Source organism: Brienomyrus brachyistius, chromosome 12 (genome assembly GCF_023856365.1).
Source record: "Brienomyrus brachyistius isolate T26 chromosome 12, BBRACH_0.4, whole genome shotgun sequence".
Lineage (NCBI taxonomy): Eukaryota > Metazoa > Chordata > Actinopteri > Osteoglossiformes > Mormyridae > Brienomyrus > Brienomyrus brachyistius.
In genome coordinates, this window is record NC_064544.1 from 1,012,854 (window position 1) to 1,027,330 (window position 14,477).

Here is a 14,477-nt window from a genome sequence, read left to right on the forward strand (position 1 = left end):
TTAGCAAGTGACATATTTCCAAAACGAAACCGTCCCACTAAGCATCCTTCCAGGTTTGTCCATTTGTAGATTAAAAACTGGGAATGCATCGCTACAATTTGAAACCACCTTTAGCTACCAGAATTATTGTTCAACTTCTTATTGTGTGTTTTTGTATGCATTTATAAGGTATGTTTTGGAATTTATTTGGTGATTTAGGCCTAAATAATAGTGTGAAATATACATGTAAACACATTTGATGTCTTAAAACCTTTTAGATATTGTAAAAAAAAAATAAGAAAAAGAAAACACGACAAATGACGATTTTGTAAAAAAAAATGTCTCAAGCGTGATCAGATCGTCCTGTTTTTTAAGCAGGATCTACACTCCACCACTTTTGTATAAAATGCTTTGCGATACTATATTTAACTTTTTTTGTATACAGTCGTTGGCCCGCCCCCTTGCTTTTCTCCTCGTCTTCTGTGTATTATTGTGAGGGATGTGTACTCATAGTTATCTCTTAATGCACTATTTTAGGTGAGGCACCTACAGGAGAAATGCATCTTAGCAGGCAAAAAAGAAAGAAAAAAAAACATAAAAAAGAAGTCTAGTACGAATATGCACCGATATGTTTTTTAACCTTTTTGGAAGTAATTCTCCTTTTTTTCCTGTCATTCTAATTAAAAGGGAGACTCAACTTTTATCATGGAAATTTCTATATTTCTAAAGTTAGTTCATTACACTCTTCTGTTCATTTAAGTCTCATGCATACTAGACATATACATTAATGCGATTGTAGTGTTTGGTGAAGTTTCTTTTCCATTTTAAGTGTACTCTGTGCTAAAACTTTATACATTGTGTTTGTTGTATATAAATGTAATTGACATGCTTGTATTGATAATAACTGCTATTATTGGTTTGAAAAAAAAAACACACACACACAGACACACACACACACACACACAGTCCCGGATCCACTTTTGATGGCAGGGGCTTTGCGGAGGCAAAAGTTGAGTGTCCCTTCAAACCAACTGAGATTCCCATCGATGTGATTGTTGTTGTTGATGTTAATGTTGTCGTTGCACACAGTTCTGTATCATTTACTTATGCAATTTGTATTACTGTAATGCAAGCAACTGTCACTCCACACCGATGCAGTGGAATAGTTGTAAAATAAAATAAAATTACAATATATACATATATAAATCGATGCCTTACAATACACCATGCTCCCGTACGGTACGTTGCGCCTTCTGCACTTCTGAAGTTCTCAAAACTGACAAAACGATTTGGGATTTTTGCACCGTGGCAAAGACAAAAAAAAAAGAAGAATCTAGCAACCGTTAAAGGGAAGTCTTTGTAGTTTTTTTTATACATACGAAAGGGAATATTCTTATTTGGAGCAGAGCACACACATATTATAGGAAGCTGTAATCGTGTTTCATAAGTACATCTAAACCCTGCGATTCTGTGCACATTCTGTACCGTGTGCCTGTCTGTGGGTCTCCGTGTGTGTGGCACGTCGTAATTAATATGTTGTTTTCAAAGTCTTGGTGTTGTGCGACTGGTTGTTATGTGAATTAACTCCCAACGTGTGAATAACCATTATGTTCCCTTTAATGAGAACAACAACCATCAATTTGAACCCTACTGGGTTGCAGGGTAAACGACACGAAGGCTGGGATTTTTCTAAGATAAAAACCCATGTTAAACCCGTGTTGACCGACGTCAGCATAGAAAATGAAATGAGAAATAGTTCAGCTTTTACAAGCTATCATATCGATCGTTGTATTGCCACTCTGATTTGGCTGAAGGTATCCATGTAAGGTTCCGTTATTCTGTATGGCAACAAGTGAGCGTGCAATCAAACTTACTAATGTATGATCAGAAACCTAAAGCTGAAATGCATAGTTGGGACAATACGGTAATAAGTACCTGTTTAACGCTATTTTACAGCTGATTGGATTTGAGTCAGTTGTTTATTTAAATTACAGGAGGTTTTCATCCTGGGTTTTAGCACAAAATGCAACTGCATAGAATGTGATACCTTTCGATTTATTTTCTCCAGAACTTATACAATCATACAAAATGTAACATTAGTATAGTTTTTTACTATTAGTTTTGTTTATGTTAGTGTGTTTTAAATTTACAGTGTATAATAATTCATTGGGTAGCTGCAGGTTTGTAAATAGTTATTACCAGAAAGCTCAGAAGTGGATTTCGGTTTGGTCCTGAACTTTATCAAAGGGACGGGAGTCGCATAAATTTGATGAAGTCTCGGCAGGAGCTCACGGTTTTGTACACGGTCACACAATAGCAATCCTGTCTTACAAAGTACTGAAAAACACACGATTTTATGTATGAGAGGTAATGAAATCCTCTTTGTAGTACTTTCCTCTTTTGTAGTGCCCCCTTAAACATCCCACAAAGACAGCTGTATTCAATATCACGGCTCTCCGAAGCCATTTACAATGAAAACATCTCTTCGAGTCGGATCTCGGCTGACCTGTCAAGCCTCCCGTTCGGACTCGTCTCTGGTACCCTTTCTTTCCATGAGGCTTGCGGAGTTTTTTTCCTCAAAGGATAATTTTCTGGGCAGTTGTAAAGTTACCCCAAAGCTCTGTGGTTTTTCGGAAAGTACACAGTGTCATTTTGTCCATGTTTCGTCCAACGAGAAACTGAAAGACCGCGTTGTTATAGGATTACAAAATATTATATAATAATCAAATTATATAAAAGCACAATATTTAAATAATTTCTTTGCAAACAAAAACTGAGAGAAAAAGTTACAATGTATTCTACTTTTCTTTTCAGTCCATGAACATGCTGTAAATAGGTGCATGCTTTACGGTAACCCCGTGTTTTTGTACAGAAACAGGCTAATAAAGATTACATTTGGCTTGAACTTTCTGTCAGTACTATTGTTCAGACTGCACTGGCATTTCCAAACTTACATCAGTTACATGCACAGAGCATAATTTTAAGACATTTTTCATTCTAAAATATGTTATTATTATTATTATTATTATTATTATTATTATTATTATATTGTTTTATTTTACAGTTAAACATCTGATCTAGGATCTCGCAAGGTAGCCCTATCTCCTTGAGCTTTTTCAGGTTTTTTCCCCACTTCAGGTGTATTTTTAGACATACTTCAGAGATAAATAAAATAAAATTCAAGGTTTGGAGCATAACCACGCAGTAAAACCTCGAGCTTCAACACCGACCGTTTTAAGGGTAGTAAAGCGCAGGGTGAGCAGAGTTTACGGGGCGCGGCTGTCTGGTGAGAGTTCGCTCACTTCCTCCTCCTGCCTCGAGTCAACTTTCTATCGGCAGCAAAATGAAATCAGTCTGGTGATGTGTGTGTTAAAGGCAATATAGTATGGTTACGGACAGAGGCTTGTTAATTATTTTATTGCCGTCGGACAGTCGACGGCTTCACAAAATGGTTAGGGGCTGGATCCTGCGGATTCCGTAGCCCTTCCAGAAAAGGGAACTAGGCGTGAATGCAAGACATAGGTAAATATACATTTAATCACACACACACGCACACGGAGAGACAGAGAGATAGACAGACAGACAGATAGTCAGATAGACAGACAGACAGAACGAAAGACAGCAAAAAGAAGTTTTTGAATGGCAGGTCTTGCCAGATTGTATTTAGGGTGTTTTTACATTAACTTGATCTTTTTGACGCTGATTAAAGTAGAAATAGAATATTTTCACACATTTCCACGGTGGGGGGGGCCTGTCTCACTGAGACTGCATGAACCAAACACGACCCTGACCTAGCGTGGCAGCCGGGGGAATAGTGGAACTCACCTTGAGCCACTGGGCCTTGCTGTGACCACCCCCCCCCCCCCATCTGATGACTGGAGCGGCCTGGTTGATAGCATGTCAATATGAGAAGATGCTTTGAAAACGGCAGGAGGTCTGTACTTTGCTAATAGCCCAGCCTACCGCCATGTTGTTTAAACCTGAACTCACACAGTGAATGTGAACTATGGCTTTTAGTCTGTAAAAAAAAAAACACTTTTTAGTACCTATAACGAAAATCAGTACCGAATAACAGCTATAAAGGAACTTTTATAAAGCCTAATTTGTTTTTACTGTTCTGGCCTAAGTGACAGGAATACCCCATTTTATAGTGTTATACAGTTATTATGCAATTATGTATTAATTCTTCCAAATTACATGCAAAATGTGCTTTCCTATATTGGTGCTAACGGGCTGTTATCATAGGAATTTAACAGGTAGAATTGCCTAATCCGTAATCACAGACATGTGATTACAATGAGAGGGAGTCCTTTTAGCTAAGTGCTAAATTATTTACTGGATTTTCTCAGATAACTAAGGTTCCTTTAACAAATGTTATCCATTTGTGATGAGTTCAGTGCCCACACACAGACACAAAGTTTGAGAATCCAAGGCTGGAGTCAGGGTTTAGACCTGTGTTTTATATTAATGGGATAAAGACTAAGGTTGGGGCTTGTAGAAGATACAATTTTTATGAAACACACTGAAATCAAAGTTCAAGGTCGTCTCAGGAAGTGAACTGGGGCAAATCAGCGATTGCATAAAGGTATCTCATGATAGTTCTGTGCTTTTTCACATTCTGGTCCTTCAAGGCAGATGAACCAGACCCAGGTGCCGGGCATTAAGCCTACAGGTGTGTAAAACGGGAGGGGGGGGGGGGGGGGGGTGGGGGAGGTGAAAAGGATGTTTGTTTAATGTCCTACATGAACATGGGATAATCAGCAGCAAAGAAGCCCCTTTTATCCCTGTGCAAAACAAGGGAAAGGGGAGCAGGGTAATTTAGGTGGGGCAGGTGGGGGCTGTTAGGCTGCCCTCCACCAGAGGCAGAATCTCACTGACCCCACAGTGTAGAGGACAGATCAAGACCCGATAAACAATATTTCTGTCATTAAAATTTTTTATTTTTAATATTCATTCATTTATTGTTATTTTTCTCTACGTCATGCAGTACATGTATTTCTAAAAATATGTATTTATAAGTATCCTGGTCACATGTTTCACAGTGCTTCTCGTCAACTAATTCAGAGCATTTCCTGGGGTTTTGAGAACAGAGGTACAGTTTCTTCCTCCTGGTGATGCTGCCTGTGTAGGTTTTAATCCAGCAAGCAGTAAATAAGTACGTATTCCAGTTCCGTTTACAACGTGTCCAGTATAGAGGTCATGGCTTCGGCACAGAACACCGACTTAGCCCTGTTGCTACAGCGTCCATTTGTGTAACCCTGCGCGATTGTGTGTGTGTGTGGACCAGGTATACATTACATTGTGGGGACCAAACCTGTTATTTTGACATTGTGGGGACTGAAAAAATGGATGAAATTCAATTTTATAAAAGTCTGTAACTGCAATCAAAAAAACTAAAAATGCCCTCTTGTATTTTGTTTGGTTACTTATGGTTAAGGATTGGGCTGGGAGAGTCCCCACAAAGATATAATTACACACCTGTTTGTGCGTGTGCGTGTCATTATTCTGGGCTGGATTTCACCGGAGACTCATGATCTACAAAACAAGGTCAGAAAAGGTGGCAATAAATCTGTAAAACTTTTTTTATTTTTTTACTCCTGCACCCCCAGACCCCCTATTATAGGTGCTGTTATATACCATTATTATTATCATTCTGGCCACATTTAGGTATTTGCATGAAAAGGTCACATGCTGTTTGTTCGGGGTGTTTTATTATACGGGAGTAAAAGACTCGGTAATTCTAAGGGGTGGGGGGCACGCGGGACGGCACGCATGCAGCGCCTTTAATGGTCGTTTGAATAACAATACGGGTTTGAATGAGCGAAATGAACCAGCGCAAATCTGGGGACGCCAGTGAGTTTTCCCCAGTGGTCAAAGAGCGGTTTGCAAAGAATCGTTTTTTTCTCTCTGTATACTTGTCTGTACGACACTGTGCGGACTACATGTATTTGTGATGCTGAGTGTTATACATAAACAGCACAAATTGTGTTCAGATCTAAAGAAGAGCTTCGCTGGCAAAATATATCAGTTTGACCCTCACCAGTGTTTGTAGATGATTCCCGGCCTGTAGCTCAAAGTAAATTTTGGGAGGGTTAGGCAAACATACCAATAGGTCCCTTTGGTAGTTTTTGCAGACCAGGGGGGCTGGAATGAATTTCAGACGGGGGTGGCGGGGGGGGTTAACACCCATAATTTTACTACCTGGCTACTATGTGCCTGGCTGATAGGCGCTGATCTGATCTCCTCAAGCCACACTACAAAGGGATCTTTACCTCTGTGGATGCCCATCCTTACCACGGTATTGTGCTCATCTAGCGGATGTGCTGGCAGTGACCTCTCCATCGTGGCTGTTTTTCTGTTGTTTAAAGTGGAGCAAGTCAGTCTGCCAGTCTGGTTCCGTGGGCGGTGATGGACTGATAGGGGACTGACATTTTAATGAGAAGCCTGTGATATGTACCGAGGCTTTTCGCTTCAAAAGCTCTGCGGACGTCCTGGAAGTCCTGGCCAGGGTTACCGGCCTTGTTTCAAGCGATGCTCATTGAACTTATGCAGGTCTGTAGCCTGACTGACAGGGTCCATCACGCATTGTTGGCAGCCGAACTGTTAAATAAGGAACGGGGGGGCTTGACACACATCAATTTCATTGCCAGTGTTGTGTTTTTGAGGAGTGATTCTGCACGATTATCTCATTACTCCCGTGGTCTTAAATACCCTGGAGTGAGGCCGTTTCCTCTGTGCTGATGTCATGGCATTATGGTGGCGTTCACACTGCTGGGGGCCATAAAAAGGAAGCAGGAAGCAAGGGGACGAACGATCGACCGCGATCACCCCCCCCCCCGGCCAGACCGCCGGGACTCTGCTCCATAACAATGGCTGCAGTGTCACGTTCTGATCGCTGCCTAGAAGGTTCTTAGTAAAGGGAAAACATCACCGTAAAAGAGTGGCGGGGGGGGGGGGGGGTTAGGAACACAGTTGTTAATTCAGATTAATGTGGACGTTAGCTGGCCGCATAGCTGATCGGAACGTGGGCCCCCTGTGGCCCCGAAGGCTGCAGGGCCTGAATCCTTGGAGAAGGAAGGCAGCGTTTCGGCTGAAGTAGCTTGAGCAAAACAGTAAGTGGAAAAAAAATGCTCCCGTCCAATCTGTGAATTGCTTTGGCGTAATGTGTCAGCTGGGTAGCTAAATGTGATTTTAAAAAATGAAAAAAGTGCATGTATATGTGTGCGTTCAATTTAGCTACTTTTCAGTTCTAACGTGAACATGTTGCATCTCCGGTGTCGTCGCGGTCCCCCTCTTCCTGGCCCCCCCCCCATAGATGCTAATTGTTCGGCGGCGCCAACAGCTTCCTGCCGACGCAGCTCCATGTCCTGTCACCTCATCACGCACCTGACAGGCGTCGTTTGATCGCTTTCGGTCGGTGTCTCAGGCAAAATCTGCCACCTTTGCATCTCTGGTGCTCCGAGAGTCGCCCATCGTGGAAAGAAGCATCACTTATAAATTGAAAGTGATCTTGATGATATTTTCGCACCGATATCCGGGTTGGGGGGGGGGGGGGAGAGACCCCTTTGTGAGTTGGAAAAGATTGGGAAAGGAGTGCGGCAAACGTCAGCGTATGATCAGAAATGTCGTTGCTGTTTATCTGTGCACCTTTCAAATGGGGGGGCAGAGCTGGCCAAACTAAAGTTGGCCCTCAGGTGACACTGCGAGAAGCTCCCAGTTGCTCTGCTGGCACCCAGAAAACACCTTGGAACCATATTTTTACTTCCAATTAAAGGACGAACTCCAAGAAAATTAATTTTCTCGTGGATTCAAAAACTGGTAACCCCATTTGTAACAAGCTGTTATTTTAATAAGCACTTCAATTTTAACGTTCAAGGCTTTTATTGTCATTTATTAAGATTGTTACCCACCGGTAATGAACAGAGAGTTCCGCTGCCCTTGCAGAAAAAGGATTTAAAAGACAAACAATATTAGGTGCTGAATGCAAGTCAAAAGGTTGACCCACTCGGTGTGCAAGGAGTGGGATTGCGAGTGTGGTGTCACAGAGTTCCTCGACACCGCAAATCTGCAAACATCGTTGTGGGTGTGGGGGGAGGGGGGGCAACGCACCCCCCCCCCCCCCCCAAAAAAAAAAAATGGAGGGAAAACGAAACCTAATAAATATGCAGTGTACCTCTGAGCCCTCATATTCTGGGGGGGGGGGGATGCCCTGGGGAGCGAGCTGCTACCTCAATGTTTCCCAGGAACCCCCACCACCACCGTGTCGGAGCGAAAGAAAACACTCTCCCGTTCGCTGCCATTTTATCTTTCACTCCTGCCTCTTCGTCGTCGTCTTCTCCCGGCGCCCCGTGAGACGTTTTCTCGGAGATGGGGGCGGTGGCAGCCCCGATGTCGAACGCCTCCTCACGGAAAACGGGGAATGAAAACATGAGCGCACACTTTACACCTGTTTCCTTTTTCATCTGTCTCTGCTCCCCTGAGGGACCTGGGATGTTTGCCTTGGATATGACCTACCCCATGACTTAATCCCTGGGTGCTATTGTTACATTTTCGAGAAAAATAATGAAAACCAAATGCGACGAGGACGCCCGGTGTAGAGTTTCGCCCCTGTACTTTAACAATGTAATATTTCCAGCTATTGTGGCCAAATCATCCATTTATGTTTCCCTTGTAATATTACGCCAAACATGAGATCTTTACTTTGTCAAGTCTGGTAAGCATCAAACCCACCGTATCGATAGGAAAACAGTTTTTAGTAGACGTTCCCATAAAAAAGAAAAAAAAATAAAACACTAGAGCACCTCTCACCTGGAAACTATTAACGCGAACAGGAAGTAGATGCAGTGAGCCAAAGCTTCCCGCTATAAGTCTTGGCCAGTAGGGGATAGAAAAACGCAGATTCATCATAGACGGTCTTTGAGGAGTATAACTGTAATTAAGGGTGAAATTGGCGAGGAGATCTTGGCATGTCTCCCTGTACATTATGGTCCGATAAAGAGAGATAATTGTAAATAAGGGGATCTTGATTATATCAACATTGAGGATTATATCAGTGTAAAGCATAAAGGTCCCCTTGACACGGATTGTAATAGATGCTAAAAAATGCTGCTTGTAATTTAGGTGCGTGTTTGTTTTTTTAGTGGCTGCCATCTTTAATTTTTGGTTCTCGGTGTCGTAAAAAGGCTTTGTGAAGCCTTTGGGGTAAAGGAGGACATGTGTTTTCGAACCTACCCTAGCCTGGCGTTGACAGGGCCGTCTCCAAGACCCGGGTGAGGGCTGATAAATCAATCACCGCATCGAGAGAGAGCACTCATATGCGGGCTCAGCCTAGACAAACAGATCCCGAGCGTTTGATTAGAGCCGGGAAGCACGGAGCTCGTTGGCGACGCTGCCCGCCAAGAGTGAAGACCCCGCTCCGAGTCCAGAGCGCAGGCTGTGAACATCTGCAGCTGCAGAGACCTGTGTGCTGTAGCTGCAGTACAGCAGACCACAAGAGGCTTCGGGAAAGACAAATTACTGACAGCCCCCTCGCATATGCACACATACCCACTAAACAAAAGTTGAGGCAGCATCCAATCACGGTGCAGAAGCAGCTGCGCAGAACTGTGTTGCCCTGGAGGTGCATGCTGGGAGAGCTCTGCTGTAACAAGGTGATGATAAGTCCAGATGACCGGTAAATCGGCACTGTAGCATATGTGTAAGATATCGTTTCACGGCTCTGCTCATATTTTCCATTTAAAATATGCCACTTAAGTCCTACAGCATCAAACCACATTCCCACTCACTTTCCATGGCTCTTATCAACATCTAGCATTTGATGAATTAGCCATTTAGCCTCCTCAAATGGTTTTACCGACAATATATACCCGAAGAGCAAGAAGAGTACCAAGAGTTGACTTATTGGTCGTTTCTGTGTAGCTGTGCTGCTGCCTGGCAAGCTCATCTGCACGGTAAATTAGTAAATGTGTTTGTTCTACACCGTCCACACATCTTAAGATATATTCAGAAGACAAGCTATTTCAGGGTGTTGCTAAATGTTCTGATTCCGCAATGATCTGTGTTGTTACGGTTCAGTGCTTTTCCTGTAGCTTCGGAACAGGCACATTTTTCATTGAAATCCTTCCAAGTGGTTTGGATGCTGAATTAATGGAAGACTGCATACAGGTTTATGAGAATTTACCAGTAATGTCCTAAAGTGTCCTCACACAGACTATTTTCAGATGATACTGGGCAGGATATAGAGAGAGATAGATATTGATATGTGTGTTCAGGAATGGCGGAGGGGCACGGATACCCTGGCAGATTTAGGGGGGCCGGCACTTTACAGGGGCTCTTCAATACATCAAATTGGATGGGTGCAAGTTGATATTTTGTCGGGGGGGGCACTATGTGTACCTGGAAACAAAATGAATCTGTATGTGAGTGTACAGTGCACGCTGTGTTTATATGTTTGTATACAGGTGTCTGTATGCGTGCACGCTGTGTTTATATGTTTGTATACAGGTGTCTGTATGCGTGCACGCACTGTGTTTATATGTTTGTATACAGGTGTCTGTATGCGTGCACGCTGTGTTTATATGTTTGTATACAGGTGTCTGTATGCGTGCACGCACTGTGTTTATATGTTTGCGTACAGATGTCTGTATGCGTGTACGCACTGTGTTTATATGTCTGCGTACAGGTGTCTGTATGCATGCACGCACTGTGTTTATATGTTTGCATACAGGTGTCTGTATGCGTGTATGCACTTTCTTTATATGTTTGCGTACAGGTGTCTGTATGCGTGTACGCACTGTGTTTATATGTTTGCGTACAGGTGTCTGTATGCGTGTACGCACTGTGTTTATATGTTTGCGTACAGGTGTCTGTATGCGTGTACGCACTGTGTTTATATGTTTGCGTACAGGTGTCTGTATGCGTGTACGTACTGTGTTTATATGTTTGCGTACAGGTGTCTGTATGCGTGTACGCACTGTGTTTATATGTTTGCGTACAGGTGTCTGTATGCGTGTACGCACTGTGTTAATAGATCTGTGTACCGGTATCTGCATATATCTGCACTGTTTATACTCTGGTCTGTTTATATGATGATAATAATATTTATAAGATATATTTCCAAGCCCCACACAACAAATCTAGAGGTTCTATGACCATCCAGTGGTTGCACAAGTCCAGGTCCCAAAAGTACAGCATGCTGCACTCTGAAGGCTAAGCAGACGCACACGCCAGCGGTGGCGACTAAATCGAGCCGACGCCGCATCATAACCCCCCCCCAAGGCAATCCCAGCGGGGCCACGGGTCTTTGCGCGGGGAGTAGGTGTATTTTTCCTCATCCATTTGAAAGTGATCCAGAAGCTTTCAGGAGGCCGAGCGGGGGCGGGGTGGGAGGTGTGGGGGGAGGGGGGGTCTGTGGAAGCCGTTAAGTGAAAATGGGGAATGGGAGAGCAGGAGCCGGCGATGAGACACTGGAGTGATTGTGCTGGGGCGACTCGTGAAGCAGCGGCGGCATTACAGGATCCCGCGTGCGGGTCTCACGAGGACGCCGGCCAATTATCTTCAGAATGCTAACAAACAGCACGCATACAGCGCGCGGAAAATCACGTCCCGGAGCCATTGGCAGCCATTTGAATAAAGGATGCGACAGGTAGCCCATAATCCACTTTAGCATAAATCCTCCCCGAGTAGGTCATCGGCTACAAAGCGAATAATTAAACAACGTGGGTGACCAATCTGGTCTTCTTCTGCTTGCAGGTTCTTGGGTTCCTTGTATGACAAAAGGTCCACGGCTGCCAGGCTCGGCTCTATTCGCTCACCAGATAGACATGGATCTTCAATACGAGAGTCTTACCGCCTTATAAGTATTATATGTATTTATGTTCATGTATGTCGTGGGTTCAGCTCAAAGGTGGATGGAGCATCTTCCAACTAATCCACAATGGGTGGAGGCAGATGCAGTCTTGAACCATTCATTCAGGATCCACATGGGTGCGAAACGTAACAGCCCACTAAAAGTTTTGCTCGATGTCTTCCTCTTTTGTCCAATCAAATTCCCCCAAAGTCAAACATGTGACCTTACACATAAATCTTAAACTCTATGTACCGTATTGCCTGTTTGCATTGTATGTTTCTCTGTATTTGTTTTTATTTGACTTTATTATTATTATTATTATTATTGTATTTTAAACCCTATTGTACTTTTTTGTTTGCACTGTACAGTTGCACTACGTCCTGTTAACTGTAACTGTCTCTGTGTTCACAGTTTGCACTGAACCACTGCCAATTCCAGTATGTTCATATACTGTACTGGCGACAAAGTGATCTGCGTTCTGAGTGATGAGCAGATTTTAAATAATATTAATATTTAAATAAATAGATAATATAAGTCAATAAACAGTAGAATTTCTACTAAGATACTGTTACATTCCTGCGGTGGGTGGCGCCTTAGAGAGTTGCCCGTCTTGTCAGTGATATCGTGTGTATTAAGGGCTGACATGCCCTCCGTGCGTCTCCTGCCCTATTCCGTGTCAAAGTGCACCGACGGACATCACCTCTCATCACTGCTGGACCAAACTAGACCGGTGCCAGAATTACCTCGGACTTGGCCCAGTGTAACAGCCGGCTGTCTAGTCACCGAGTCCAGTGATGAAGCTCTTGCATCCATCCATCCATAGCTGCTTTGATTCTGGAGATTTTCAACACAACACATTAGGCAGAAAATACACAGGATGAGATACAGCTGTGTGTGTGTATATATATATATATATATATATATATATATATATATATATATATATATATATATATATATATATATGTATGTATATGTATATGAATTCTGTCACAACCTGTACTGACGCTGTGAACTGCCAATATCACATCTTCATCAGATCTCTGATCTATTTTGTTTGAACAGAAATCATTTCCTGTAATAACTGCATTCCATTTCCACTATCTATAGTCAAAATCTACAAGGACAGAGAGTTCATCCAAACGCCCCAGCTGACGATCCCCCCCCCCCCCCCCCATTTAAAATTATGAAAGAGCCTGTTCACAAAACACGAAAGATTATTTAATCGACATGGGGTTTTATCCGACTCAATTACTGTTAGTGAAACAACAAGAAAGCTTTGAAATTGTGTATTTAAGCCCGTGGGGAAAGATAGATGAATATATTGTTGGCATGTGAAAAAAGAACAATCAGAGAAATTCACGTTACGTGGGTTTTAATTAATTTCAATTCTAACGGGAAAGCCCACACTAGCATTTCAAGTTGGGCTTTCAGCCACTTGTATTATACCAGATTGTAAACAGAATATCTTATATAATAAGCTAAATGGTTAATGGGGAGCATATACTGTACTGAGTATGAATCTAATTGTTTTATATGATTATTTTGTTCATCAGTTGAGATTCGGTGCAGTTACCAAAACTTCAGTTTTGTCTTTGCCGTCGTGATGCAAGACGTAGAATTAACACCAGAAACGGGAGATGGAGGAGTCACAGGGATAAGACACACTTAACGCTGTGTTGAGCGTCCCCTCTTGGTTGTTTTGAACATTTTCAGAGCACATGAAGAATGCCTGTCATCACTGGCAGGGAGACACCTCGTGCAATTCGCTGAAATAATTGAACTCATTTACTAATGGGGACTTGAGCTGTTCCCCCTCTCGCCACCGCTGGATAAATATTTACTGTTCGACCGCCAAATATCCATCCTCGGTGCCACTCTAAGCAGAATCCCCCTGGGAACGACGGAGAGACACATGAGTTCCACCCCTAGAGTTTCAGACTGGCGAGGACTGATATCAAAACATATCAAAAGGGCCATAATTATTTTAGAACTCCAAAGAAGTGTGGCTGGTAATTAGGCCACACAGGAACATCCTTATAAAGTATGGATGTAATAAATAAGCCATTAGGTGGGCGAGTGAAGACACTGGATATAAAAACCAATTGCAGGTCTGGACAGACCACCCGATGTGCCAGTGCATTATGGGTAACATGCAGCCGGGGACTTTTGGAGTCAGCCCATTTTGGGCCCATATTAGTAGCTCAAAAAAAACACACCCTGACAGAAACACGGATCCTTTGCGGCTCACCTCATCAATACGCCGGTGTTCTGTGTACACGGGGGCAGCACCCCGTGTTTTGGCGCGCCTTCGCGGCCAGAGAATCACATGCCACACGCCCTGTGTAAAACTTCAAGGTCTTTAGCAGGGAGTGTCCGTGACTAAATCACAGATGTGACGGTGATGGGCGGTGTGCTTCGTGTATTGCCGCGGCAACCGCGGCTCGGTGAATTATTAATCGGCCTCAGGCTCGGCCGCTTAGGGGTGGGGGGGGAGCTCTTACACGTTCACGTCGGCAGGTACTCGCCAAGGAAATGAAAGCGGAGCACTTTGCTCGAGGGGCCATAGTAAGAGGGGGGGCAGGCTTCCTCCTGGGAAGTGGAGCGGCGGCCGGCTGAACCCCCAACCGCCCACCCCTGCCCCCCCCCC